A 27959-nucleotide genomic window follows, 5' to 3' on the forward strand; every position below is an offset into this window, starting at 1 on the left:
CTTGGTTTGATGCTTGTTGCATGTATTTTTTGCTGTTCGATATATTATCACAAAAATTGTTGCGATAAGCCATATTATTGTATTTAATATAAGCAATGTTATTCATTTCATGCCACTGATTATTTAATGATTATATAACAGTATATTAGCGCAAATAGCCACAAACACTTTAAAATAGTTATCATTCTTAAGGTTATTTAGATTCTATAATTTGATGTTAAAGAGGTAAATGTCCTATTATGTAAACTATTAAATGTCCTATTAGGTAAATTTCCAATTATAAATGTTGTCGCCACTGAGGTAGAATGTCAATGTCATTTGTAAAATGGCTTTAACGTTATTTGTGAATTTGTAAATATATATTGCAACAGCAAAGGTAATATTGAGGTCATCTCCAAGTATTGCAAGATAAGTCAATATATTGATTATTGTGACAGGCCTAGTAGTAAGAGAAATCACACTGAAGGAAAATTGTTTGAGTTCTTCTAACACTGCAAGAACTTTCATTATAATTTGTTATCACAGTGGCTATTAATTAACTGTTAGTGAACACGGCAAACCAACGATCAAAGAACACACATTTGAGTTTAGGATTATAGAAATCTTTTAGTATTTTCAAAATATGTCTCAGAGGACTAAGTCGTGACTGAAATTGCAAGGTGTGAGCAGGGCTTTAGTAAAGGCACCAATGTACCGGACATCATGTAATGACAAGCATATTCATCACAAGTGGATGAAGCTACATGCATTTCACATTGCAAATTAAGTATAAAATAGAGCCTGCTTGTTCACTTTCTAGTACTTCCAGAGCTAGTCGAAAAAATGAATTCGCTGTAATCCATTACTGTACATAAGGGCTGCACGATATTGGAAAAATGTGATATTGCTGTTTTATTTTTCTGTGATAAATATTGTGATATGAATACCGTTTCAGATGAAGTTTGAATAGCTCTATTTGATGATTTTTTGGGGAGTCTAACAGTATTCAGGTACAGAAATCGAATAATTACAATGCAAAAAATGCTGTTCAAACTTTGCTTTGTCTCGTTTCTAGTCCAAATATTAAAAAAATCTTAGAGGAAGTAATAATATTGTTTAGTTTTCTTTAGAAGAAAAGAGTTTTACATCAAAATAAGCCAGTGGGGTAAGCAAAATAATCTTGTTTTCGCCTTGATATGCCACAGTAATTAAATACAATTCTGTTGATTGAACATTGCATATTTTGCGATGTGACTTGTGGATATGCATATTGCAATATCGTTGCTGAAGTGGTATATTGTGCAGCCCTAAATGTTTCAACATGCCAGAACATATTTTTCTCAGAACTTATTTGAGCTCTTTAAATTTGTTTTGGAAATCCGTTTGCAGACTGGAATGACACATTTAGAATCGTACATATTTAGTAAACAAATTCATTCTGTAATGTCTATGTTTCGTAAATAGTTATGATTCTTTTAAAATATGACATTAAATGTTTATAAGCTCTTTGATTTGTCCAAACAAGACTTTTTTTTTTTTTTTTTTTTTTTTTTTTTGCTGTTGTTGTTTAGACTGAATAAATCCATTTTCGCATATGGTGTGCATTAGTGAGAATGCGAGAGAAGAAACATTTAGGGAAACGGAAGGGGAATAGGGGAATGTAATTTGGGACATGGGTTGGCTTTGCCGTTCAAAGAAACTATGCACGCCAAATCCAGATTGGTTTCTCTTTCTAGAATATACAGATCTCATGCCGCGCCTGCATCTCTGTGGTTCTTTCCATGTCACTTTTTCTCTCATATCAACATGACTGTAAATTCGTTCAACGTTCCCAATGTTTTAGGCATAATAAGTGCTTTTTGTTCATAAAGTTTTACAGACTGTATCCTTCTCTGGCCTTGGAAATCTCACTGGACTCATTTCGTTGGTCTCAATCAGACTCCACCTATCTGAAAATCTGCAGCTGAGATACAGGATGTGGAGACTGATGTTTCTCGCAAACATTTACCAAATGAATATTGGAGGTTTGCTTTGTGCAAGTGTCAGTGTTGGTATCTTTGCCCCTTAACTGTCACCATATCACAGGTGGGAAGTTTTTTTGTGTAAATCTGAACTTATCTTGAACGACTATATACTATATGCATATATCATTTAGCATTTTCAAGTCTGAACTCATAAAGAGGGTCAGTTTTGCTCTATTTTTTCTGTATTTTCTTTATATTTTTACTAAATATTACTCAATCTTACGCACAGCATTTTGGTCAGTCTTTTGGCGGTATTTAAATGTCCTTTATAAATAAATGGGTAACACTTTTTTTTGATGGTCCATTGAGACTGTCTGCTTAATATCTGTTATTAGTGCTCCATCAACAGACATTTAACTAACTATAAGAAACTTAGCAAGTACATGTCAACTTACACTAACCCCAACCTGACAGTCTACTTATAATCTAATGAGCATTAGTTGGTGTGTAGATGCAATGTAACTTAAGTTCAAAAATGCACCATCAAAATAAAGGGTGACCAATAAATGAACTTCAACTTGAACAGTTAAGGCCAGACAGGAAAAAAAATTATATTAACTATGCAAATAAGCAAAGTTTCAAATGTTTGAAAGTAAACAAAAACAGATTCATTGTTATTAGTAAAGTTATTTAGTAAAGTTTGAATAATTTTGGCGCATATTCTTTTAGCTTTTATTTATTTGATGTATTTTTTACCTTTATTTTTATTTCAGGTTCGCATTTTTTTAATTTTCAAGGCAACATTTTTGATTTTTCCCAAGTTGTTTTAAGTTATATTTGTTATGTTTATTTTAATTTTCAAAAAAGATGTATAATAAATAGATTTTGGTAAACAATAACAACCCTGAGACCAAAATAACAAGGCTGTCAAATGTGAGTACACTGCAAAAGTTGATTTTGTTCCTTTTTTAACTCTATTGTCATGTTTTTTAGTACAAATATTCAAACAATCAGAAATGTAACATTCCTAAATATGAAGCACTTACTTGGTGAATCAAAATGGTTATTAAGTTATTTAAGGGGCTTAGTCCCTTTATTAATCTGGGGTCGCCACAGCGGAATAAACCGCCAACTCATCCAGCATTTGTTTTATGCATCGGATGACCTTCCAGCCGCAACCCACCACTGGGAAACACACACTCCCATTCACACACACATACACTATTACACAATTTAGCCTTCCCAATTAACCTGTACCGCATGTCTTTGGACTGTGGGGGAAACCGGAGCACCTGGAGGAAACCCACGCGAACACAGTGCTGCTATTTTCACTGAGCTTCTTCTGTTTCTGTATTTGGGCTTCCAAAGGACACGACACAGAGAGAAGTGCTTACAATTTAAGTTTAATTATGTTCAGAGAATTATAAAATGGGCTGCACGGTGGGGCAGTGGGTAGCATGTTCGCCTCGCAGCAAGAGGGTCGCTGCTTTAAGTCTGGGTCAGTTGGCGTTTCTGTGGGGAGTTTGCATGTTTTCCCCGTGTTCACGTGGGTTTCCTCCAGGTGCTCTGGTTTCCCCCACAAGTCCAAAGACATGCAGTACAGGTGAATTGGGTAAGCTAAAATTGTCTGTAATGTGTGTGAATGAGTGTGTATGGACTTGCCAGTGATGGGTTGCAGCTGGAAGGGCATCCGCTGCGTAAAACATATGCTGGACAAGTTAGCGGTTTAGAGGCGTGACGCTTCCTGGTGATGTAAAGCCGATCCGTGAATCATAGCACATAATATTAGCTGACCAATCAGAGTCTCTTGAGGGCGGGCTTTTGGAGGAACTAGGAAATATGACAGTCGTTTTCATGTTAGCTGAGTAGCTGTATATAATTAAAGTAAGATGTATGAAAAAATAAAGATGTCTTACAAATTAAGCATTAACACACTTTGCTTTGCACCCTATAAGCACAACCAAGCCTTAAAAAAAACTGGACCACCCCTTTAAGTCTTGCTTATGGTTAGGGTATATATATATATATATATATATATATATATATATATATATATATATATATATATATATATATATATATATATATATATATATATATATATATATATATATATATATATATATATATATATATATATATATAATTTTATTTATTTATTTTATTTTATTTTTTTTTTTTTTTGCAGTGTAACAGTTTTCTCAAGCATTCTTTTCCAAGCTACGAAGCTTGTTTGCAATCATGCATATGCTGCGTGAAAGTGAAAACTGCAGAATGAAGAAATAATAATAATAAAAAAAAACTTGGGAAGAGAAAAACCCAGATTGAACACAAACCACTAATTGGTTCCTCATGTGCACAGGAGTGCCTGTTCACATCGCTGCCTGATAGATGTGGCTCGGAGCACATCCGACAGACCATACGAGACTCTTGGAAAGAAACTGGCCTGCTGTTAATGAAACTGACCAATCTTTAGCCAACATGTTAAGACCCTGTCCCTTTTAGCTCTTAGGCTGCAGCAGACTTACAAACCAGAAGCACAAAAGCAATGAAGCCATATTGGTGGAGTCTGGCGACTAAAACAACAGTTGAAATTCATTGAGGCCAATTAAAGTCTTTTCTTACCACTTGTTGCTATCTCTGCCATTCTCGCCCACTCTTTTCTCCAATGGCAGACAGACTGTGCCACATAATCGCGGCCTTGTTAGTGCCAGCATTACCAGCCCACTGGCATTTTCTGCATTTCTGTGTACGTGCTTGATTTTAATAGGTGCAATCAGAATAAAACAAACCCCTCATAATTTCTTTTATGAGTGCTTCGTGACCATAATAGCTGCATTTAGTAGACTTAGAGGGCTACATTTGGATAGTCTTTTAGAGTTATACATAAACGGTGACAGAAAGCAGTTTTACACCATTGAAATGCAAAAACATTATTTAATATCTGAACTTTTTAGGCTTGTGAACTGGATTTATTAATAGTGCATCATGCTTAGGCACACATTACTGTTATTATTGCTTATACAGATGGTTATTTTACCAAACCTCAAGCATTAAACTTAGACTGAACTTTCCCCATTTATGCTAGCGAGATATATGATACTTCAAATTGGACGGCTTGCGGTATGAACTATTACTTTTCTGAGCTTTCAAAATAGATTTTTCCCAGGGTGGATGATAAAATGTGTGTAAAAAATTATATAGACTATTATCGAAAGTCTATTTAGGACTAGAATGACATAAACCCTTTTAGTAAGCTCTTCTTCTTGGACCAGCAAATACCAAAACTCACCAAGAATTCTTTGCGAGCATGCTAAAAACTGCTTCAAATACCTCAGAAAAAAAGTGTCCAAACATGTACATTGAGATCCATTGTCCTGCAGAGTTTAGCTCCAACCAAATGGAAAGATTAAAAATCATACTCCAGTAAAAGTACCAAACAATTTGGTGCAGCAAGTAGATTAAAGTGATCTGTTATATGTTATATAAGTGATGATATATGCTACTCAAAGTGTGAGTAAAAAGTAGACCTTCTAAAAGTACTAATTACTCCACCTTATACCCTGCCAATTAAAAATGAAGCTTACCATATACAGTGGCATTTTCCTTTAAGAGTTTAAATTATATTTTTTTGCCATTCATTATGTGATTAATTTAATGTGAGAACAAAATTAAATCAATATATTCACCTATAATTATCCGAAAGAATAAAGGTTGATGCATTTACAAGCAGAATGATATCCGAGTTGCTGAAAAAAAAATTAAGAAATAAAAAGGAGGGGATGATGGGGCAAAATCAAGCTGTGACGGGCTGCACAATATATCGTTTCAGCATTGATATCGCAATGTGCGCGTCCTCAGTAGTCACATTGCAAGATATGCAATGATGAGTCTGAATTATAGTTGACCAGGAGCCACAGAACACAAGTGATTTGTAGAGTCACTGCTAAGTTTAACCATAATAGAGTTAAAGTTTATCATTTGCATGTGTTTTAAGACCTTTGACTACGCGTTTCGAGATATTTTGGGTACAAAAAGTATGATGTTTGGAGGTGTAACAAAGATATTTACATAATTTATGTAAAAAAAAAAATCTTTAAACTTTTGTTTTGTTTCTAGTCCAAATATCTACTTTTCAAAGTGAAAATAAGGTAATTTTAATTAACTCATTGGCATATAATTTGCTTGTCTTACTCCTAATTTTAATTTATTTCTTCTGAAGGTGAAAACAAAACAATATTTTTACTTGATCTACAAAAAAATAGGTATTTGGATAAGAAACAAAACAAAGCAAAGTAAGAAAAGCATTTTTTGCATTGTGATTATTCAATTACTGTACCTGAATACTGTCAGACTTCCCAAAAAACTGTCATATAGATATATTTAAACCATCTTGTGAAATTGTATACATATCGCAATATTTACCGCAGAAAAATAAGATAACAGATTTTTCCCATATCGGGCAGCCCTGTGACAACATGTTAATGTGTTTTTATGTACTTTGAACCCTGACTAACAGGCTACAAGTGTCCAGCAGTTGGTACCACAAACTAAGCTTGTGCTGCATATGATAAAACGCATGTGTTTGAAAACGTAACATTCTGTAGTGCATTTACTTATTGTTTAAGGCCATTTCGCAGTTTCAATCTGCAATACAGTATCCTTCATCTTTTCATCAGTAACATGCAGACTAAACAGTCACTCGATCATTGCATCTAATGATTTTGTGTCTTCTTGGACACTTTTAATAGCTACCTTCACACTCTACTAGGGCTGGGCGGTATATCGAGTTCTGGGGATATATCGATAAGATTCCCCAACGCGATGTGGGATTATCCAATACTGTTCATAACGATATGGTTTTAGGCCACACATGCGCATTCTGCGTAAAACACCACTCCAAGGCAGCACACAAGCTCCACTTGCACAAATGTGCTCATGCGCAAATGAATGATTCACTCCATACAAAAGATTTGTTCAAAATGAACGAATCATTCAAGAACGACGCATCACTGACGCGACATGGAGAAACATGCAGGGCCGGCGTAGTATCAAAATCTGACTCCCGTGTAAATCTGACTCCCCCTCGCATGCACACATGTCACGCAGCTCCTGCAGCTGTCATAGCAGTTTATCAGAAACCTTTTATCAATCATTTCTTCCACAATTGACATCAAGAACGTACGTAGAAGCCTTGTCAAATTGACAAGCTGCACCTGAATGTGTTCACAGAAATTAAAAACGCCAAAATGGGATGAATTAATACCGCATGTCGAAAGTGAAACCACCTCAGATTCACTGATTATAAATACTGTATTTATTACACAACGGTCTCTTCTTTACATGTACGTTTTAACACATTTAGCTCTGCGTTCTGGTCTGTTATAATGACTGTTTACATTTTATATGCTTAACCAGCAGTTCGTTAAAGTACACTGAAACAATTCTGTTACTTCTCATATCAATAGTCTATTCATTTTCATCTCCTTATTTAATATTTAGTAAAACAGGTTTAGTCAAAACAAAAGAAAAGAAAAAGTGTAGGATTTTTTACATATAGTAAAAGGCTTATCTTTAGATATCTTCAATATGTGTACTGTTTAATAATTGTGCACAATACATACATGTAAATGTGTAACTAAAAAACATATACAGCTGATTTAATTTTTGTTTATTAATCACACAACTGTGGTATACAGGATTACTTATAACAACACTGTAATTGCGACAAAATACTGTGTGTCTCATATTTACATTCAATGTGGTTCTTTTCTATCATACAATAATTTTTGTTGTGTTACTGTTTAAGTGTGTTCCCTTTTTTGCTCTGACAATGAAGCTATGTTTTCTATGGTTCTGTTTACTTTGTTATTTGCACAGCAGCACAGTAGTACTGTTAAGCAGGAAAAAAACCTGTACTGTATTTATTTATCAAAGATTTTGTTTATAATTTAAAATGTTGTGCAACTTATAGTTTTAAGCAATAGAAAAACCTGTACTGTATTTATTTATTAAAGATTTTGTGCAGCTGTTATTTTGTAAACAGGGAGGGAAACCCCTGTGTTTGAATGATATTTTGCTTAAAAAATGTTTAATAAAGACTTTAACTCTCAAGTAACCATTTATGGGAAAATACCGGACATATATCGTATACCGTCGTTCCTCCTAAAAGTACCGGGATATGATTTTTCCCATATCGCCCAGCCCTACACTCTACGCTTGCTGCATTTATAAAGTATCAGTGTCTTTATGTCGGTCTCTGTCTGATGCAATATTACTATGCATGATTTGATTGAACGGCAATCATTCATTCATTCATTCATTTTCCTTCAGCGTAGTCCCTTTATTCATCAGTGGTCACCACAGCGGAATAAATTGCCAACTTATCCAGCATATGTTTTATACAGCAGATGCTCTTCAAGCTGTAACCCAGTACTGGGAAACATCCATAAACTCTCATTCACACACACACACACTATGGCCAATTTAGTTTATTCCATTCACTTATGGCGCATGTCTTTGGACTGTGGGGGAAACCGGAGCACCTGGAGGAAACCCATGCCAACACAGACTCATCACAAAACTCCACACAGAAATGCCAACTGACTCAGCCGGGACTCGAACCTGTGACCCTCTTGCTGTGACAGTGCTAACCACTGAGCCACTGTGTCACCCAATGGCAATCATGAATCTGATTATTCTACTTACCCTGTCAGATTCGTGTCATAGACAGGGCTTTTGTCTGCCCGGTGACTGTAGCTTTGCTGCTTAATGGCTGACATTGATTTTATTGAAAATAGCTGTGTTTATGTGCTTTAGGAAGGCCGAAAAACAGCGTATATTCATTCGGCGCCGTGTCTGAGTCTACTAGATCCTTTCAGAGGTGCACCCAGCTTTGTAAGTTCATCAACTTCTCCAGAAACAATACCTGGATGATGGAAGCTTTCAGCGGTGCTTCAGACTGAGCCAAGCCCAGTTTGATGAACTGTTATCCGGTGTCGGCAAGAGAGTTTCCCCTCGGGACACCAACAATAGGCTCTACGTCATAATCATGCCCCTACAAGAGAAAGATCCTGATTGGTTAATGCAGTGTGAATGTCCGCTGAAGTTCAAATTTTTCAACTCGACCAATTGCTCAAAACTCGCCCCGCTTCATTCGTGCAAATCCCCTCATTCACGCCACCTCATTAGTGCTTATTGCGCCGCAGGATGTCTATTCGTGTCTCGCGTGAACTCTGCATAAAAATGCACTCAATTACATTTTTTTTTTTTTTTTTTTTACTTATTGATGGTAGTGTATGACTCCTGAGAAAAAAATACTCATTCACAGTAATTTAGTTATTTGTAATTCATTATTACACACCACTGAGCCCAATCCTAATAAAACACATAATCAGCTAATCAAGGTCTTTAGCAGGGGTCACCAATCTCGGTCCTGGAGGGCCGGTGTCCCTGCAGAGTTTAGCTCCAACTTGCCTTAACACACCTGCCTGGATGTTTCAAGTATACCTAGTAAGACCTTGATTAGCTTGTTCAGGTGTGTTTGATTAGAGTTGGAGCTAAAATCTGTAGGGCACCGGCCCTCCAGGAACAAGTTTGGTGACCCCTGGTCTTTAGATTCGCTAGAAACTTCACATTTTTGTTTTTGGGCCACATGTCAGATCATTTTTAAGATCTGATAAAATAGCTTTTCAGTGAATTAGAAGAATACTCCATTACAATAATATTATAGTTAGGTATTCTTGCAGCATATTGTTTAACAATATATATAAAAGTCTCTCCGTGTTCGCGTAAGTTTCTTCCGGTTTCCCCCACAATTCTAAAGACTTGCGCTATAAGTGAATTGGGTAAGCTAAATTGTCCCTCGTGTTTGTGTCTGAATGAGTGTGTATGGATGTTTCCCAGTGATGGGTTGCAGCTGGAAGGGCAACTGACCCCAGATTAATAAAGTGACTAGGCTAAAAAAGAAAATGAATAAACTAATAAAGAGTGTTTCTCACTGCAGTAGACCTGCTGTTGATCATGTTACCTTTAGTTAGTTTAATATTTGTATTATTTAAAAGGATATATGCTATATTATTGACTCAATTATTAATGCTATTAATATTTCAAACTAAATTAATTTAGTAATTACTTTTATTTTTCATTCATACTATTTTTTTAAAATAAAAAAGCAATCAAATTTTATCCGTTTTTATCAATTTAATCAGTATTTAAACTGACTGCTGAAATTTGGTTAGTCTGACAGCCCTCATCTATACTGTACTGTTAGTGTAGATGCAGTTATGAAGATCTACACCAATCAGAATATGTGGGAACTTGACAGATCAAAGGGCTGATCGGATTAAGCTAATGTGGAAAGATTGGATTCCTCAGCCATCTGTCTTTCATTATAAACCATTTGGGTTTTCTCATTCAAACAGGTGTTTAGACAATATGGTGCGTTATATAACCTTGGATATGTATAGTGAATTGGATCTGTCTAATTCCCACACAAAGCTAAAATGAAGAACTTGCAAAAAATAAGCGCTTCTTTGTTCCTTTCTTTTGATATCGGTCCAAACCAGTTGGGTCATATTGTGTTACACTGCAGTTCTCTGTGCTGACACACAATGTACTTGGCAACTCCGGCCCTTTGTTCTCTAACTGCATTGAATCTACCACAGAGAGAACATAGGTGGTCTTAATGATGGAATCTAGGACTGTTTTTAAGCCTTGCTAATTATTTTTGTGCCTGTGCCCATTTTACAGTAGCGAGAGCTGAGTAGAGTTTTGGCACTGTAGCGTATGCACTGAGCTTTGCAAAACACGCTGTTAACCCTTACTACATTTGTTTTGACAGTAAAGGCTTATATTAAGTGGAGGGAAGCACAAATCTGACTTGATGCATAAACACCACAGTATGCACTCAAGTAGCGTTTTGAATCTGGCTAAAATTTGCTTAAAGAAAAATTGCAGATTATAGGTCAGAATTTGTTACATTTTTGCGAGAACACAATTCCAAAATGAAGAAATTGGGCATGGAAATTCCTGCACTTGATTAGTAGGATGTACATTTAGGTCACGTTTACACTGTCAGGTCTTGATGCCCAATTCCGTTTTGTATTTGTATTTATATGAGATTTTTTTTTTTGACTGTCCGTTTACACATTCTTTTAATTGTGACCCATATCCGATTCATGTGTTTACACTTGCCTTACTATTTACGACGTCGCGCATGTGTAAAGGCGGGTACTAGCATCTGCGCCACACTAGCCACAATGGAAGAAATTGTCTTGCTTTTAGCTCTGCGAAATATGCAAAGTTCGCCCAACATTAAAATGGTTTTGAGGCGGAGGAGGAGGGAAAGGGCGATCACTGCACCTTGCGTCTATGGTTTATATATGGTGTCCTCCACCATTCAGAGGAATTTGTGGGTATGAGAGAGATCTCCGGTCTGGTGGGAGCAAATTGTGGCAACCGACTACTTTTATCCACCGTGTTTCCTCTGTTGTTGTTGTTGTTTACCGCTTCGGCGTCTCCACACAAGCTCTTCCTTCTACATCATTAAACCACAGAGAAGTACCACAGTGTCACAAGTTGAAAAACGGAATGCCTCAATTAATCTGATCTGCCTGTTTACATGATAGTCGCATTGTCACATATCCAATTTATTTCTGATTTATTTCCACATATGAGGGAGACCTGAAAATGATCTCTGAATATCCGAATGCAGGTGTTTTTTTTTTCATGATTAAACGGCCATAGTAGAGATCCGATCTGTGTCACTTATAAGCAAAAAATCGAAATTAGGTCACATTTAACTGGCAGTGTAAATGGGACCTTTGACAACTTTTAAAAATTTTTTAATACAATACAGGAACAAGAAAATTGATCTCATACTGTCTGTGGGAACTTTAATTACGCTGGTGTCACATGACTCATCCTAGTCTTTTAATTCCTGAAGCTAATTAATAATAACTTATTTGGCAAACAGTATATTTGGGTGAAGTACTTCTCTGAAATTACAAATTTATAAGTCTCTGTCTTCTGCTGTGTTCACTCCAGATGCGGCATGCACAAATAAATCACGTTATTTGGAAGTAATTAGATGCGTGAACATTTTGAGTTTTCTCCCTTTATTCGCGTGTCAAATTCGCCTAATTCGCGCACCAAATTTAGGCTGCGCTTCTGTCTGCCTGGTGACGTTTCGTTGCTAATTGGCTAACATGGATTTTATTGAGAGAGTAGCTATGCTTTAGAAAGGCTGAAAAACAGCGTAGATTCGTTCAGCTCCGTGTCTGAGTCTACTAGATTCTTTCAGAGGTGCACCCAACCCTGGGAGTTCTTCAACTCCTCCAGAAACTATACCTGGATTATGGAAACTTTCAGCGGTGCTTCTGACTGAGCCGACCCCAGTTTGATAAGCTGTTGTCTGGTGTCAACAGGAGTATTTCCCCTCTGGGGCACTATGCCATAGTCACGCCACTACAAGAGCAAGCTCCTTATTGGTTTGCGTGGCACGAATGTCTGCTAAAGTTTAAGATTTTCCAACTTCAGCGATTCGCGCAATTGGCACGTCAAGCACATAAAACATGTCAAACATGCCAAACACTCAATTTGCGCTGCTTCATTCACGTGAATCGCGTAATTCGCACCACCTCATTTGCGCGAATCGTGCCGCAGGATGACAATTCACATGTTTATATTGACTTAACATGTAAATCACTCGCGATTGACACTTCATGTGTCTGGTGTGGCGACAACAACTGCAACCATTTCCAGGTAAACATTGAAGATGTGCTTTTTTAGGGTGTTAAATAATGGTGCAAACTGTAGTAAATTGCGTTGCATGATTCATTTAAATCTACTTCTACAAATGCATTTTCAGTAAGGTCAGGTGCACAAATAGCCATGGCCATGTCTTCTCTGCATGTGTTTAGCAAACACCGTCAGTACAGATTAATGCTAATAAGACAATTATGCTGGCTCAAGCTGTTAGTAAATCTGGCCCATTATTTCTAGTTTATGTTCACTTTTTATGTTAAATTAAATGTATATTTGGACAGTTGGAAGAACATTTCACTGGTAGTGTTGTCACAATTCTGGAGTTTGGTACCAATACTGAAATTGTAAAAAGTCCATTTCCTGCAAACATTTGAGCACGTTCTTAAACACCGCTGCTTTGTCATTGTGTTCAACAGAAATGACTACGATTGGCTGGGAAGGTCATAGGTTCACCGAACTTACCGCTGTTTACTGAGTGCAACCACAGATATAGGGACACTGGAGCGTTTTAACGACGGATCAAACGTTTCAAAGTGGATCACTCGTATGTCAGCATATAGACAAACCAGCTGATTGAAGTGACTTTAAAATCCTCCAGTGTCCCTTTATCTGTAGTTACATGCCGAGTTAAAGTTATTTCTGTTGAAGATGTCAACACAATGGCAAATCAGCGCTATTTAAGAACATGCTCAACAGCACTCAAATGTTTGCGTGAAATGGACGCTTTTAAAATTCCAGCATCAAATGGTATCGAATTCCAGTATTGAGACAACCCTAATTGGTAGAGCTGGTGTAAAAACATTTATTGGCATCTGTACCTATATAACCAAGATTTACTTGAACTGATTCAGAACACAGATTTTGTTGCAACTGAAATGTCTATTAAAATAATAAGAGAGGATTAAAAAGGTGTTTCTTTAAATAAAGAAATTAGTTGGCTACAATTTAAAATCAACAATGTGAGTAATATAACATTCATTCATTTTCTTTTCGGCTTATCCCTTTATTAATCTGGGGTCGCCACAGCGGAATGAACCGCCAACTTATTCAGCATTTGATTTATGCAGCGGATGCCCTTCCAGCCACAACCCATCACTGGGAAACACATACACACTTATTCACACACACATACACTACGGACAATTTAGTCTACCCAATTCACCTGTACCGCATGTCTTTGGACTGTGGGGGAAACCAAAGCACCCGGAGGAAACCCACGCGAACACAAGGAGAACATGCAAACTCCACACAGAAACGCCAACTGACCCAGCCGAGGCTCGAACCAGCAGCCTTCTTGCTGTGAGGAGACAGAACTACTACTGCGCCACTGCATCGCCAGGAGTAATATAACTTCAACTTAAATTCATTATTAAACCTGCTTACTGTATGTGTGCAGCATGTTTCCATGCGTTTAATGCATGAGCAGCTCACACATATGCTTTGAACCTCGAGATGAAACTTAAAGTTTTAAGCAAAACAGGAATTCCCACTAATTTGCTGTCGCAGTCCTGTGACTGTTATTTAGTGTTGTTAGGTAAGATGGACTGACTTTTGTGAATGTGTTATTTAGAGTTGTTGTGTTTTAAATTTAATTATATTTTTATACATGTACATTAAACTTAATATATGTCTTAATACAAAAAAATAAAAAATAAATAATAAATATATATATATATATATATATATATATATATATATATATATATTTACATTTACATTTAGTCATTTAGCAGACGCTTTTATCCAAAGCGGCTTACAAATGAGGACAAGGAAGCAATTTACACAACTATAAGAGCAGCAGTGAACAAGTGCTATAGACAAGTTTCAGGTGTGTAAAGTCTAAGAAGCAAAGCACTAGTAAAAATTTTTTTTTTTTTTTTTTTTTTTAAGAGATAGAGATAGAGAGAGAGTACAGTTAGTGGTATAGCCAGAGAGGCAGTTGCAGATTAGGAAGGAAAGTGGAAACTAAACAGTTGCGTTTTTAGTCGTTTCTTGAAGACAGCAAGTGACTCTGCCGTTCTGATGTAGTTAGGGAGTTCATTCCACCAACTGGGCAGATTGAATGTGAGAGTTCGGGAAAGTGATTTCTTCCCTCTTTGGGATGGAACAACGAGGCGACGTTCATTCACAGAACGCAAGTTTCTGGAGGGCACATAAATCTGCAGAAGTGAGAGCAGATAAGAAGGAGCCAAGCTAACGGTCACTTTGTAAGCAAACATCAGAGCTTTGAATTTGATGCGGGCAGCAACTGGCAGCCAGTGCAAACGGGTGAGTAGCGGAGTGACATGTGCTCTTTTGGGTTCATCAAAGACATATATATATATATATATATATATATATATATATATATATATATATATATATATATATATATATATATATATATATATATATATATATATATATATATATATATTTTTTTTTTTTATTATTATTTTATTATTGCTCCATATTTGTGCATGCAAGCCCTGCACCTTGATTAGAAATAACCCTAAGCTTATTGGCACTCCTTTCAAGGCACGCGCTCTGCAGCCAAATTTTTATAAAACTATGGTGCTTCATAGTTAGCATAGTTTTGTTATTTGTTAACTTGTTATTGTTATTTTTCTTTATTGACGATGGTGTTCGGTCAATAAATACATAGATACAGATACCGTTTTTATCGCCCAGACCTTACACGTAGCATTTTAAATCTGGCTAAAATTAGCTTAAAAATAAATAAAAAAAATAATAATTAAAAATTTAAAAAAATAATAAATTAAATTAAAAATAACATTTGGCAAACAATAAGTTTGCGAAGTGTTTCTCTGGCATTACAAATAAAGTCTCTATAATCTTTTGTCATCTAATACTTTTAAAATATTACTAATACTAATGCTTTTTTTTTTAAACAAGTACCAGTTCAGACACAGTTTAGGCACCAAATATTGATAAACAATACGCAGCCCTATTAACAGCACTATATTAAATTTGACTGTAAAACACATTTCATGATAAACCGTTAAATTTTTTAAAACCGTTCCTGAATAAATTGGATTCAATACTCTTCTCTGTAGCACACTTATAAACCATTGTGTAATTTATGTTGTTTTTAATAAAGAAAATACTTTAGGGTATAAAACCGGATTCAGTATCAGCACGGAATGACTGATATGGGATCCTGGCATATCTCCAATTCAGCTATCTCTGTTGTTATATGTTTTACCATGGACATAGTTTGCTAACATCTTTAGGATCTTAAACATGACTTGACTCTTTCCTGAGCGTGTATCTGCCTGTCTTTTAGCTGTTAGGAAACTGTCGGCCCACATGGATTTCAGCCAGAGTTTGATTTTAATGTAAATATACTGTAGATCTATTTGCCAAAGCAAAATAGTGTGTGTATAATTGTGTGTGAGTGTATGTGTGTGTGGGAAACTTTGAATAATCTAAATTGACCATGCAGCCTTGTGATTGGCAACCCTTTTTAGTTTAGTATAAGACCATTTGTTAACCCTTTAGTAATGTAAAATCTTTTAGAAATATAATGTTTTAATATAACATTTACATTTAGTCATTTGGCAGACGCTTTTATCCAAAGCAACTTACAAATGAGGACAAGGAAGCAATTTACACAACTATAAGAGCAGCAGTGAACAAGCGCTATAGACAAGTTTCAGGTGTGTAAAGTCTAAGCAAAGCATTAGTAATGTATTTTTTTTTTTTTTTTTTTGAGAGAGAGTACAGTTAGTGGTATAGCCAGAGAGGCAGTTACAGATTAGGAAGGAAAGTGGAGACTAAACAGTTGAGTTTTAACTCGTTTCTTGAAGACAGCAAGTGACTCTGCTGTTCTGATGCAGTTAGGGAGTTCATTCCACCAACTGGGTAGATTGAATGCGAGAATATAAAAAAATGCGAGATATAAAAGAGTGTTTGCGTCAAATTAAATGTACAAAACTGATTTTATACACATGTTAATTTCAAATAAAGTGTACTTTTTGTTTTAATCTTTAATAAATAAAAAAACTCTGCGATGTGACTATTGCAAAGACACACATTGCGATATCAATGCACAAATGATATATTGTTTAGCCCTTTGAAAAAAAGTCAAGGTTTTAAAACCGTCAAAATGTTCTGCTATACCGTTCCTAAGGTATGAGTAAGATTTTTTATTTACATTTTTTTAGGACAACAGTATCTCCAGCAGAAAAGATCCCAAAAGATGCAGTTTTAAAAAAAAATCTGTGTTTCTGAAACAAATGAAGACAGCAGAAGTCGGTGATTCATTTGAATTATTTAGCCTGACATGTTTACTGTTCTGAAATATTTTGAATGTTTCCCAAATTAAAATATATTGTGTACAAAGGGGGAAAAGGTTTTGTTTTTTACCCAGTAGTAATCACAATACCGTGAAACCATGATATTTATATCCAAGGTTATCATACCGTCAGAATCTTATACCGGCCCATGACTATTTAGCCTTAAAGGGCACCTATGGTAAAAAATCTACTTTTCAAGCTGTTTGGACAGACATATGTGCATGTATGGTGTATAGACCGTCATATTGGGCTGATATAAGCACACTCAGTGCTTTTTTTTTCAATTTAACATCATAAAAAATGGTGGACCAATTGGAGTTGTTTACAAATCGACCGCAACTTTACGTAGGAGAGCGGTCCCCCCGCCCACTAATATTGATTGACAGTCATCATATCCTCAGTTTGTTGATTCACGTCCGCCATTTTCAGCGTGAGTCGAAGCAATATCACTAAAGGAACACGCTAGCTCTATTTTTAGATGCAAGGCTCATTGGGCTCAACACAAGATCAATATTCTCCACATTATCGCTCTAATCGGAATTATTGGTTGTATCTTTAGGTAGGTTTGCAAACATGTGTACTTCTCATTGAGTCTACCTTATACTTCAGTCGTTTGCATTTCTCGTGATCCCAGAAGCTCCCTGTGATCTTAACTAGCATGCGTTTTAGAATTCTAAACATTGGTTTCTATCAGGGTACACTCAAGTCGACGGCTGGGCGCCGCGGACCGCTGCAGAAACCTGTGTTTAGAATTCAAAAATGCGTGGCGCGACGATTCGGGACACTTCTTGTTTCTGGTGCGCCACAGAGAGTGTCTGGTGTGCCGTGTCGCGGCTTCGAGCGGCGCATCCGGTGCCTCAGTCAAAGTTAATTCAGTGTGCGTGGTTATTAGTTTCTGTGTACAAGCTCGGCACTTGAAACTAGCACACAGTTGGCTGTAAAACTGTACAAAGACACAAATGATTTTGTACTCTCTGCTTGTTCTGTGTCAGAGTCGTACATGTACGACTGAATGGTGATCCTCTCACTCCTTCTCTCAGTCTGCCTGTCAGACTCTGTTGCAAACGCAGAGCGGGTGAGCTCATGGCCCCGCCCCCTTGTTACGTTGGCGGGAAGCTGAAACTAATTTACATGTGAAGCAACACACCCATAAATCAGCGAACTGCGGACACGCCCCCAACATGACACTTTTTAACACATGATAATAAAAAAATCTGAATTGTGTTTTAAACTGAACCTAAACTGGCACACTCAGAAGAACCATAATATTAATATTAAATCATGAAAAAGAGGTAAACTATGTGCCCTTTAATATTCAATATATACAATATAAAAGGGTAGTGCTGTTTAACAAGTAATCGTGACTACTCGTGTATAAAATAAAAGATTGCACTTGAGTATGTGTATGTATATATGTGTGTGTATATATCTTTTCTTTTGTATGCGATTAGTTGAGATTAATCATTAGACAGCACTATAAAATTGAGTAAATAATGATAGCACTTAATTTTTTGGCTGAACTATCACTTGAAGGCAAACGGTCGAACTATTTCCCGCAAATGTGACTCACCACCATCTGCAGTCATAAATAGGAGTTATTTAATGCAAACAGCGCTATTGAATGATTTGTAGCGCTCGTATCTCATCATGAATCTCAGGTCCTTACAGTAGATTCACTTTTAGTCCATATTTGTGGCCGCTGTGCACTCGTTGCACTTTGGCCCTGTTTAAATCTGCTTGGTGTATTTGTGGTTTTGAACGCCGGTCGGTCTTGTGAAAGCGAAAAACATGTTAGCTGGATGAGAGCGTCCCAAATCTTCAATGAAGCCATTGTGGGAAGAGTGCAGAGGAGTCACGGTTCTAGCCCAGAGGCGTTGAATTGCTCTGTTTATGACTGTCTGTGTGTGAGATGGAGAAATAAAGTTCTGCGTGTGACTTTAGGGTTGGTTTTTTTTTGTCTGAAAGAACATAACATTGTGGTTCAGGAAGTCTGGACGTTGGTTGTGCGCACTTCCTGCTGTATTTTAAAGAACTTGAGCCAATCGTTCGCAGCCTGCGTGAGTAAAATGGGTCATGTCTGGCCATGTTTTGGAAGAGCTAAATTAATAATTGGCTGAAACCTGTTTATATCGTGCCAGATGGTAATTTTGTTTTATTGTCAAAGGAGTGTTATTAATCACAGTTTGCAGAATACTGTTGAATGGAGAGTTTAAAGGAACATGGTTTATTTGAAATGGTAATCCGTGATAACATTTAATGACAAGTCATTATCACTTTTGGTCAGTTTTACATATCTTTAATTAAGAAATAAATTCATTTTAATTTTATTTTGATAATTTATTTACTTTCCCTTCAATAAAAAAGTAGAAACAGCTGTTTTAAATATTGATAATAATAAGAAATATTTATTGAGATTGAAATCACCAAATTAGGGCTGCACGATATTGGAAAAAACTGACATTGCGATATTTAGTTTTTCCTGTGATACATTGTTATATCAATATCATTTCACAAGACGACTCTATTTTGGATAGATTTTATCATTTAACATTGATTGGGATAATTTTGTCTGCATTAAGTACACAAAATATACTATATGAAATAAAGATATTAAAGCACAGATGAAAACAATAGAACAAAGATACTTTATGGTTTCCGGTTTCAACGTCAGCAGTTTGAGATACAGCAATTCAGTTATCAAATCTAAAATAACACTGCATAGTCTTTATTGTATTTAATTACACACAATTAATCTTTAAGTGGCAAACTTTGGAATTTTTTTGTGCCCAAATGGTTTAACTTTGCCTGAAATCTTACAGTCACAGGCCTTAAAAGTAAAACACATCCCAATAAAAATCTTCCACACCATAAGATTAAAGTTAAACTCAATACAAATTGCGATATCGATGCTGAAGCGATGTATTGTGCAACCCTATGGCATTTGCAGTAAATATATTTTATGTGTCATGTTCAGTGTTGGGTATGTTCCTTTAAAGTAGTAGTTAGTTATAGTTACTAGTTACTTCTCACAAATAGTAACTGAGTTATATAATTATAAAAGTAACTAAGTACAAAGTAACTATTACGTTAATTAAACATAAATCTAATGTCCAATGACTATAAATATAAAACATTGGACACTAATCTACGCTATTTTAATGTTGTTGTGGGACAATGTGAGAGACAACCATCCAATTCAACATTTCATATTATCATCATTATAGTTGTACAATAAAACACAATAGATGGTTTAGAACTAATAGATATTATTTTATTTAAGTCTGTTTGAGTAATAAGTGTTTGCAGTGGAGGAAAAATCAAGTTTTAGTTGCTTCGATGTCATGGCTTTGTCATTGGTGTGTGCCACTGACTGTGCGCATGCTTGTGTGAACACTCTCCCTACTCTGCCTCTGATTGCTGCTTGTATGAAAAGCGCTTCAGTGTTTATATAGCAATTATAGTAACACACATTTCATTGTTATTAAAGTAACAGTGTTGTAATGGGAAAACAATAATTCAATTGATTTCTTGTTACTGAAAAAAATATTGCCGTTAGTAACGCTGTTTATTTATTTCCATCTCTGGACATGTTACACTAAAAACTGGTGTAATGCCATCAAAGAATTACATTTACAAGTGTTTAAAAAATATCATTTTAAAAGTATTAAATAATTTTGAAGGTTGTTATGCTCAAAACTACTTACAAATGAGGACAATAAAAGTAATCAAAGCAACAAAAGAACAGCAATATGCAAATATGACAATCCCTAGTTAGTCTAACACAGTTCACAAATTTTGTGTATATATTATATTTATATACTGTGCAAAAGTTTTAGGCCACTAGTATTTTACCAAAAATAGGTGGGTAATTTCTATATTTGTCTGTAGAATGTCAGTTTGAAATATCCATTTACATTTCCAAACATTATTTTTGTCATTAATTGTAATTATACAGCAAGATTATTGTCTGCATAAGGAGTCTAATGTTGATTTAGTTAATATAGGTTAATTGATAAATAAAGTGTATTTATTAAGTGCCTAAAACTTTGAACAGTACTGTAGCCTTGCAGGTAGATTTTTTTAAGCTCTTTTAGATTTCTGGAAAGTTCTTCTGGATTTCGTTTGCCTTAGTTTGTTCTGGTTCTTGATGCTTAGATGATTAGATCAGATCAGATCTCTCTGTGGAGCACTGGCTGTAGCAGAATAAAGAAATAACCCAGTTTAAACCTTTTTTAATGTCCGAATCCACTTTTGCTATTTTAAGGACAGAAAATTACGCTCTGCGCTGCGGCGCATGGTCTAACAGGGTTGTGCTTATTCTCTTATTGAGTGTGTTTTGCGAATAACATGCATTAAACAAATCAGAGTCTCCTCTCACATTCCCTTTAAGAGTTGCATCACACCATGGTGCATTTGCTATTGGAATTGGTAAGTGGAAAAACTGAATGCTACACTAGCGAATTAAACAGACCATCTGCAGCAAGGATAAAGAACAGGCCTCCTCCAATCGGCCTCTTTACTTTCTCTTTACTTTAATTGTTTACTTTTGTGGATAAGGAAACGGTGTTGTACGTACTCCACTGAAGACATCCATTAGCCTACATATTTAATTTTAAGTGCAAAGATTTGTTTTAAAACTATTTCTAAATTCAGTTCTAATATCCAGTAAACGAACAAATGAACAATAATAACAAAGTGTGGTCAAATAACTAGTTCTATCCAAACATACATTCGATTTTTATGCCCCATATGGTGAGGTATACGTCTCCAAAACCCGGCAGGTGGAGAAATCTAAACTTGTTTTCATTAAAACAAATATAAATATGCATATAATAAATAATACTGCTAATAATAATAACATTATACAAAAGCAAATTGTAATAAATAAACTGAATAAAGCCTCCTGACATGAGGACATGCATGAAGTGATTTTTATATTTATGTAGAAAATAATAATTTTTAAAATATTTTAATCCTTTAATTATTTTTCATTTGTAAAGATATTTGTGTATTGCTGTACATCCTGTGTATATTCGGCAATGTGTACTTTTAAGACGCACAACTAACGTGGTCTGCGCTGGACTTTAGACCTGCTTTCAGCTGGTCAATTGCACAGTCTATTTTAGTTCCTCACAATAGCAACGTGCCAACAATGCGCCTTAACCAGGGGCATCGCTAGACCCCATTTACTGGGGCACGTGCCCCAGTAAAAATCGCCAGTGCCCCAGTAAATGCTTTGAGATACGATTTACTTTATATGCAAGTGTATTTATTAAGAGTGGTAATCCCAGAATAAAGACGTTATTCTCTATGTGCAACCGGACAAACGCTGATGAAAGCAATGTAGTTTAATCAAAAAGCGAACTGAGCATGTGCGCAGAAAAAAAAAACATACCATTAAATAAAGTAGTCTAAAAAACAAAATAGAGTGTTAGTAGAAAGACAAGTCTGTTGATGAAAAAAGATGCATCAACTCATAGAATTAAAAAAACATACATTTTAAAAACTATTCATAAATTACTAGGGCTGAACTATATTTAAATTCTGCGTTAATATCACAGTGTGCGCATCTGTAATAGTCACATCACAGAAAATGCAATGTTGAGTCAGATTCATTTTGTTGAAATATTTATACATTGAAGGCTATACCATATAAAACTTAAACTCCCAGAAAACCATAATGCACCATTTATTTCACTGTCTGTCATTTGTTTATTATAGGTTATGCTTTATTCACATCATATTATTATTTACTTTATTCACATACAGCCCTATGAATTACTGATAAATTCACCTAAAGGAATTATTAATGTCATTTATGTAGACAAAAGTTAGACAGCTTTATTAAATAACAACTTCTTGTTTCTACCATTTAAAGCTCCTGGAATATCTCGGCTTGTTGACATCTGCTCATTACCGTAAACACACTTCTGCTTCTGCTTATTTAAATACAGACAAAGAGGGAAGTTCAAAATATTATTTGTGGCATTGAAAAAAAGCCAAAGTTTCTGCTGCCTTGTAGATTAATGATTATCAGAACCACAACTTTCTTTTAGAGTACATCGTGCCACTTTTGAAAAAAACATTGGTTGATCTACATTTTTGATTGTAATGCAATTGTAAGGCTTGTTTGAAACAATACTTATTGTGAAAATACTTACAAATAAGCTTGAATTGAATTGAATCTATACAGTAAAGGCTCAACTGTACTTGACTCTTGCTCAACTCTGTAGTTTAGCCAATGCAAAGTCATCACCGAGGAGGAAATGCTTCAGGCTTGAAGAATCTTGCGGGAGAAATAGATTAGTCTGTAATTTCAAGTGATCAAAGCCTCATGAACTGGGTGTGTAAAGGTGAGGCTATAGTGTGTGTGTGAGAGTGAATATCAGCACTACTCCAGTGTGAATGATGTGACTTTATTGCAGTTTGTCAGCCAGACACAATGAAAAACTTTTACTTTATTATGGTTTAACTTCACAATGACTAAACTATCCTTTCCTGGTCAACTATAATCCTCACTCAAATTTTCTAATGAATGACTAAACCTAAACTAAACATTGCAGATGTGACTATTGCGGATTTGCACATTGCGAAATCGATCCTGAAACGATATATTGTGCAGCCCTACTTCCAAACTGCACCATAATTCATTTGGATTCAATATGCATCCAATATGGACCAAAGGCCTGTTACAAACCACAAACACAACAGGATTTTAATAAATGCGACCATGAAAAGGACTGAAATCCTATGCATACCTAATTTTATAACCAGTTTTTATAATCATGATGTTGCACATTATAGTTCAGTACAAATGTTCAAATTTTCTCTGATTGTTTTGTGTGGCAAGAGTGCTGTTTTGACTCCTTTAAGCATTTTATAAGGTGTTCTCAACTGTTCAAAATAGCATCGCACATGTGGCCCATTCAGCCAAGCACACTAAATGTTTAGGTTACAGATGTCCCTCACAACTATATATTTGGAAGTCAATAGCCAATATGTATGTATGTAGAAAGTATGAGTCAGAAACCTTATAGTTAGCAGCATGAATCTAAAGTGGATCAGCCCAGTTTATCTGCTGATAAATTATTTTCATATTGAGCTGATAAAGAGTTTATTTGTGAATCACTACTTTGGGTTGTTTAGCAAAATGCATGATACATCTTTTAAAAGTTTCATTTCTTTAGGTTCGGTCTTTGAAATACCAGTTAGATTACTTTAAGTGAATCATGACTAGGGCCAGACGGAATCTGCGGACATTTTTTCCATTTCTGCAGAAATATTTTGGGAATATCATAACTAAAACCTTAATATGTGAAATATAAAATTATATTTTAACTTTTATTTAATGTTTAAAATGCAAATCCAACTAGATTCACTTTATTTGGTAAACAAAGCAAGTCTCTCATATAATATATCTACTAAAAGACAGAAAATATTACTGTACAAACTGCATTGTACATAAATCAGATGAACATTTTCATATTAATCAATAATAGTACTGTAATTATTTTAAAAACTGAATAAATATAGATTTACACACATTTACACAAGTAAATAAACGGATTTAATGATGGGCTAAAAATCTGCGGAAATCTGCGGAAAATCTGCGGAATTCTGCACGCGCAGATTCCGTGTGGGCCTAATCATGACCAAACATTCTTTCCTTTTTTTTTCTCATTTTCTTTCTGGGAACTGAAGTATAAGTGTGAATTAAGGCTGTTGGTCAATGATTTTGGACCAGGAACCTACAGTGGAGGAAATGAGTATTGAATGCGCCATGTGTTTTGCTAGGAATAATATTTCTAAAGGAGCTGTTGACATGGAATTGAACCAGGTTTTGGTAAAACCCAAACAATACAAATATAAAAATTAAACAGACAAAAAAAAAATCTGAAGAATGAGTTATGTGTAATAACAATGGAATGACACAAGGAGAAAGTACTGAAACGTATTTAATTCTTTATATAAAAATACTTTTTTTGTTGATGGCAGCTTAAGGACCCCTCTCATATGGAGAGAACATTGAATTGCTCAGGTGTGATTTTTTTTTTTCACAGACTTCAACAGAGTGTAAAAATCTTGATGGTTCTGTGGGTCTCGTCTATCAAATCTGATCCTTAATTTGTATTTTATATTGGATTCAAGTCAGGCGATTGGCTGGGCCATTCTACAGCTTGATTTTCTTTCTCTGAAAGCATTTGAGAGTTTCCTCCTTGGCTGTGTTTTGGATCATTGTCTTGCTGAAATGTGCACCCTGGTTTCATCTTCATTGCTCTGCTAATGTAGGTGTTGGACTGAAGCAGCTAATGTTCATTTACAATGAGGAAGAGCAGAGCATTGCTGAATAACTACTGAGAGATTTCAGCTGCTGTCTGGGCTTTCACTGCCTTTCTACACTTCCCTTTCTTCATGTGTTCAATACTTTTTTCCCTGTGTCATTTCATTTTATTACGCATAACTTCATTTGTAAACTAAATAGTTTTGTTTTCTTTGCATATGTGGATTTCTTTGGTTATTACCAACATCTGGAGGAAAATTTCAAGTCAACGGCACCTTTAGAAATATGTTTTCTCAGAAAATGGTGACGTGTTTAATACTTAGTTCTCGTCTGTGCAAAATATGTGCAAAAAGCTTGGTAGCAAAATACAACTATCTAATATTCTGTCTGCTTTTATGATGTGTGTTGTTAATAGAGGAACTGTTGAAGTTGCATATAAATGCACCCGTGTGTTTGTTTTGTGTGGCCTATTGTAACTATGATAATAGGCATTTATTACTGTTTAAATACAACTAACACATCCCATTTATTCAGTATGCTGAGGCCTAGAGGGCAGAACATTCAGTCATTTAGTTTCACTGAAGACACTTAATGACACTCATGCTGTTTCCATTACATTCCAAGATTTAAGGCCTCAAGGAGCTGTCCTGTTTTTTAGTTAGTAATTTAGAAGCTCATTTATAGGTTATAAAAAGTTCACAAACAACTAAAACATCATATATTTATCAACATGTCATTTTAAGAGTTAGAGACTTGGACTTGTTACCCAAAGTTTGTGGGTTGGATTTTTCATAGCAGCAGGAGTTTTAGTTGTGAAAATGAAGGAACAGTGTTCTCATTCAATCAGGAGTCATGTGTGTGTGCGTGTGCTTGTGTGCATGCACTGCTCACTTCTGTGTATTGACTTGGATGGGTTAAATGCAAAGGACAGATTATGCGTTGCCAGACTTTACATAACTTCAGTTTACACATTATTCTCACTCTTTTTTTTTTAAATGAAGTATTTTAAAAATTGTTCTTTTAACTTTAAGACCTTTAGGATATCTTACTCTCATTCAAAATCATTTCAAATCATCTCAAATCATTTTTTATGTTTATTCTATCTATATTAGTTTAATATATAATTTATTCTTCATTTATTCATTTTCTAGTGACTTTATTATTCAGCGATCGCCACAGCGGAATGAACTGCTAACTTATCCTGCATTTTGTGTATTTTTGACCAGAAATGACACAAAAACTGAACAACAAAATTAAGTCAGAATTTTTCAGGCGTATTCATTATTTTTGCTTATTTGTATTTTTTGTATGAATAATAATCAATGTTTTATATTTAAGTTTTAATATAGTGTGAAAGATGATTTTTTTGAGCGTTTGTGTTTATGCTGTGTCACACTTGACTGTATGTATAATATTTCAATTGTAATGTATTTGAGGTGTGGTAGCGCAGTGGGTATCGCTGTCGCCTCACAGCAAGAAGGTCACTGGTTTGAGCCTCGGCTGAGTCAGTTGGAATTTCTGTGTGGAGTTTGCATGTTCTCCCCGTGTTCGCGTGGGTTTCCTCCGGGTGCTCTGGTTTGCTCAGTTGGCGGTTCATTCCGCTGTGGCGAGGGATTAATAAAGGGACTAAGCAGAAAAGAAAATGAATGAATTTGAGTAAATGATCTATTATGAATAATAAATAGTTTTGCTTAGACTTTTTATGCTGTGCTTGATTAAAGGCTAAACCATGTTATAAACATGTAAAAAGATTTTAAATTATTTTAGAAGCATGTTAGCAAACTGCTAACAGGTTACCATTTGGGCTAAGTTAATCTAACGGTGTGTTAGATCATGTTGATGGGTCGTGTGTTAGGTCATGTTAGGGAGATGCTACCTTCGTGATAAAACTAAAAAACATTCATTCATTCATTTTCTTTTCGGCTTAGTCCCTTTGTTAATCAGGGGTCGCCAAAGCAAAATGCAGCGGATGCCCTTCCAGCTGCAACCAGTCACTGTGTAACATCCATACACACTCATTCACAAACATACACTACAGACGATTTAGCCTACCCAATTCACCTACACCACGTCTTTGGACTGTGGGGGAAACTGGAGCACCCGGAGGAAACCCACGCAAACACGGGGAGAACATACAAACTCCACACAGAAAGGCCAACTGACCCCGCCGAGGCTCGAACCAGCGACCTTCTGGTGAGGCGACCATGCTACCCACTGCGCCACCGCGCTGCCCCTAAAAAATATTCATGCTAGTAAAATGTTAACAGTATTAAATCATGTTAGCAGCAATCTAACTCATGTTCAAGCATGTGCTGCATCTGAAAGCTCTAAAATGCTGCCTGCAGAGACAGCAATCCAAGTCAGGAAGACATCAAGGCACGTCTGAATCCAAATTCTGCTTTACTTCTGTCTCAGGAGCAACATTCATTTCATAGATTTTTTTTGTTGTTGCTGCCTTTGATATCCCACAATTCTGTGCGCTCCATTTCTAAGGGTCAAGATAAAATAATGATGGGGTCTCGAAGCGCTGCTTGGGTGTCAGTTAGTGTGCAAATGGATAATTTTGACCAGCGTTTTCACTTTTGATGGCATTTCTAATTAGAAGTTAGTATTAAAGTATGGGCGTCACGGTGGCGCAGTGGGTAGCACGATCGCCTCACTACAAGAAGG

At 35.7% G+C, this 27959-nt stretch overlaps 1 protein-coding gene across 2 annotated transcripts in view; it reads left to right on the forward strand.

Moving 5' to 3' along the window:
- Positions 1-27959, forward strand: part of eml3 (EMAP like 3) — an 84982-nt gene that overhangs the window by 11563 nt on the left and 45460 nt on the right. The window lies entirely within an intron of this gene.

This window comes from Danio aesculapii, chromosome 7 (genome assembly GCF_903798145.1).
Source record: "Danio aesculapii chromosome 7, fDanAes4.1, whole genome shotgun sequence".
NCBI classification, from domain to species: Eukaryota; Metazoa; Chordata; class Actinopteri; order Cypriniformes; family Danionidae; genus Danio; species Danio aesculapii.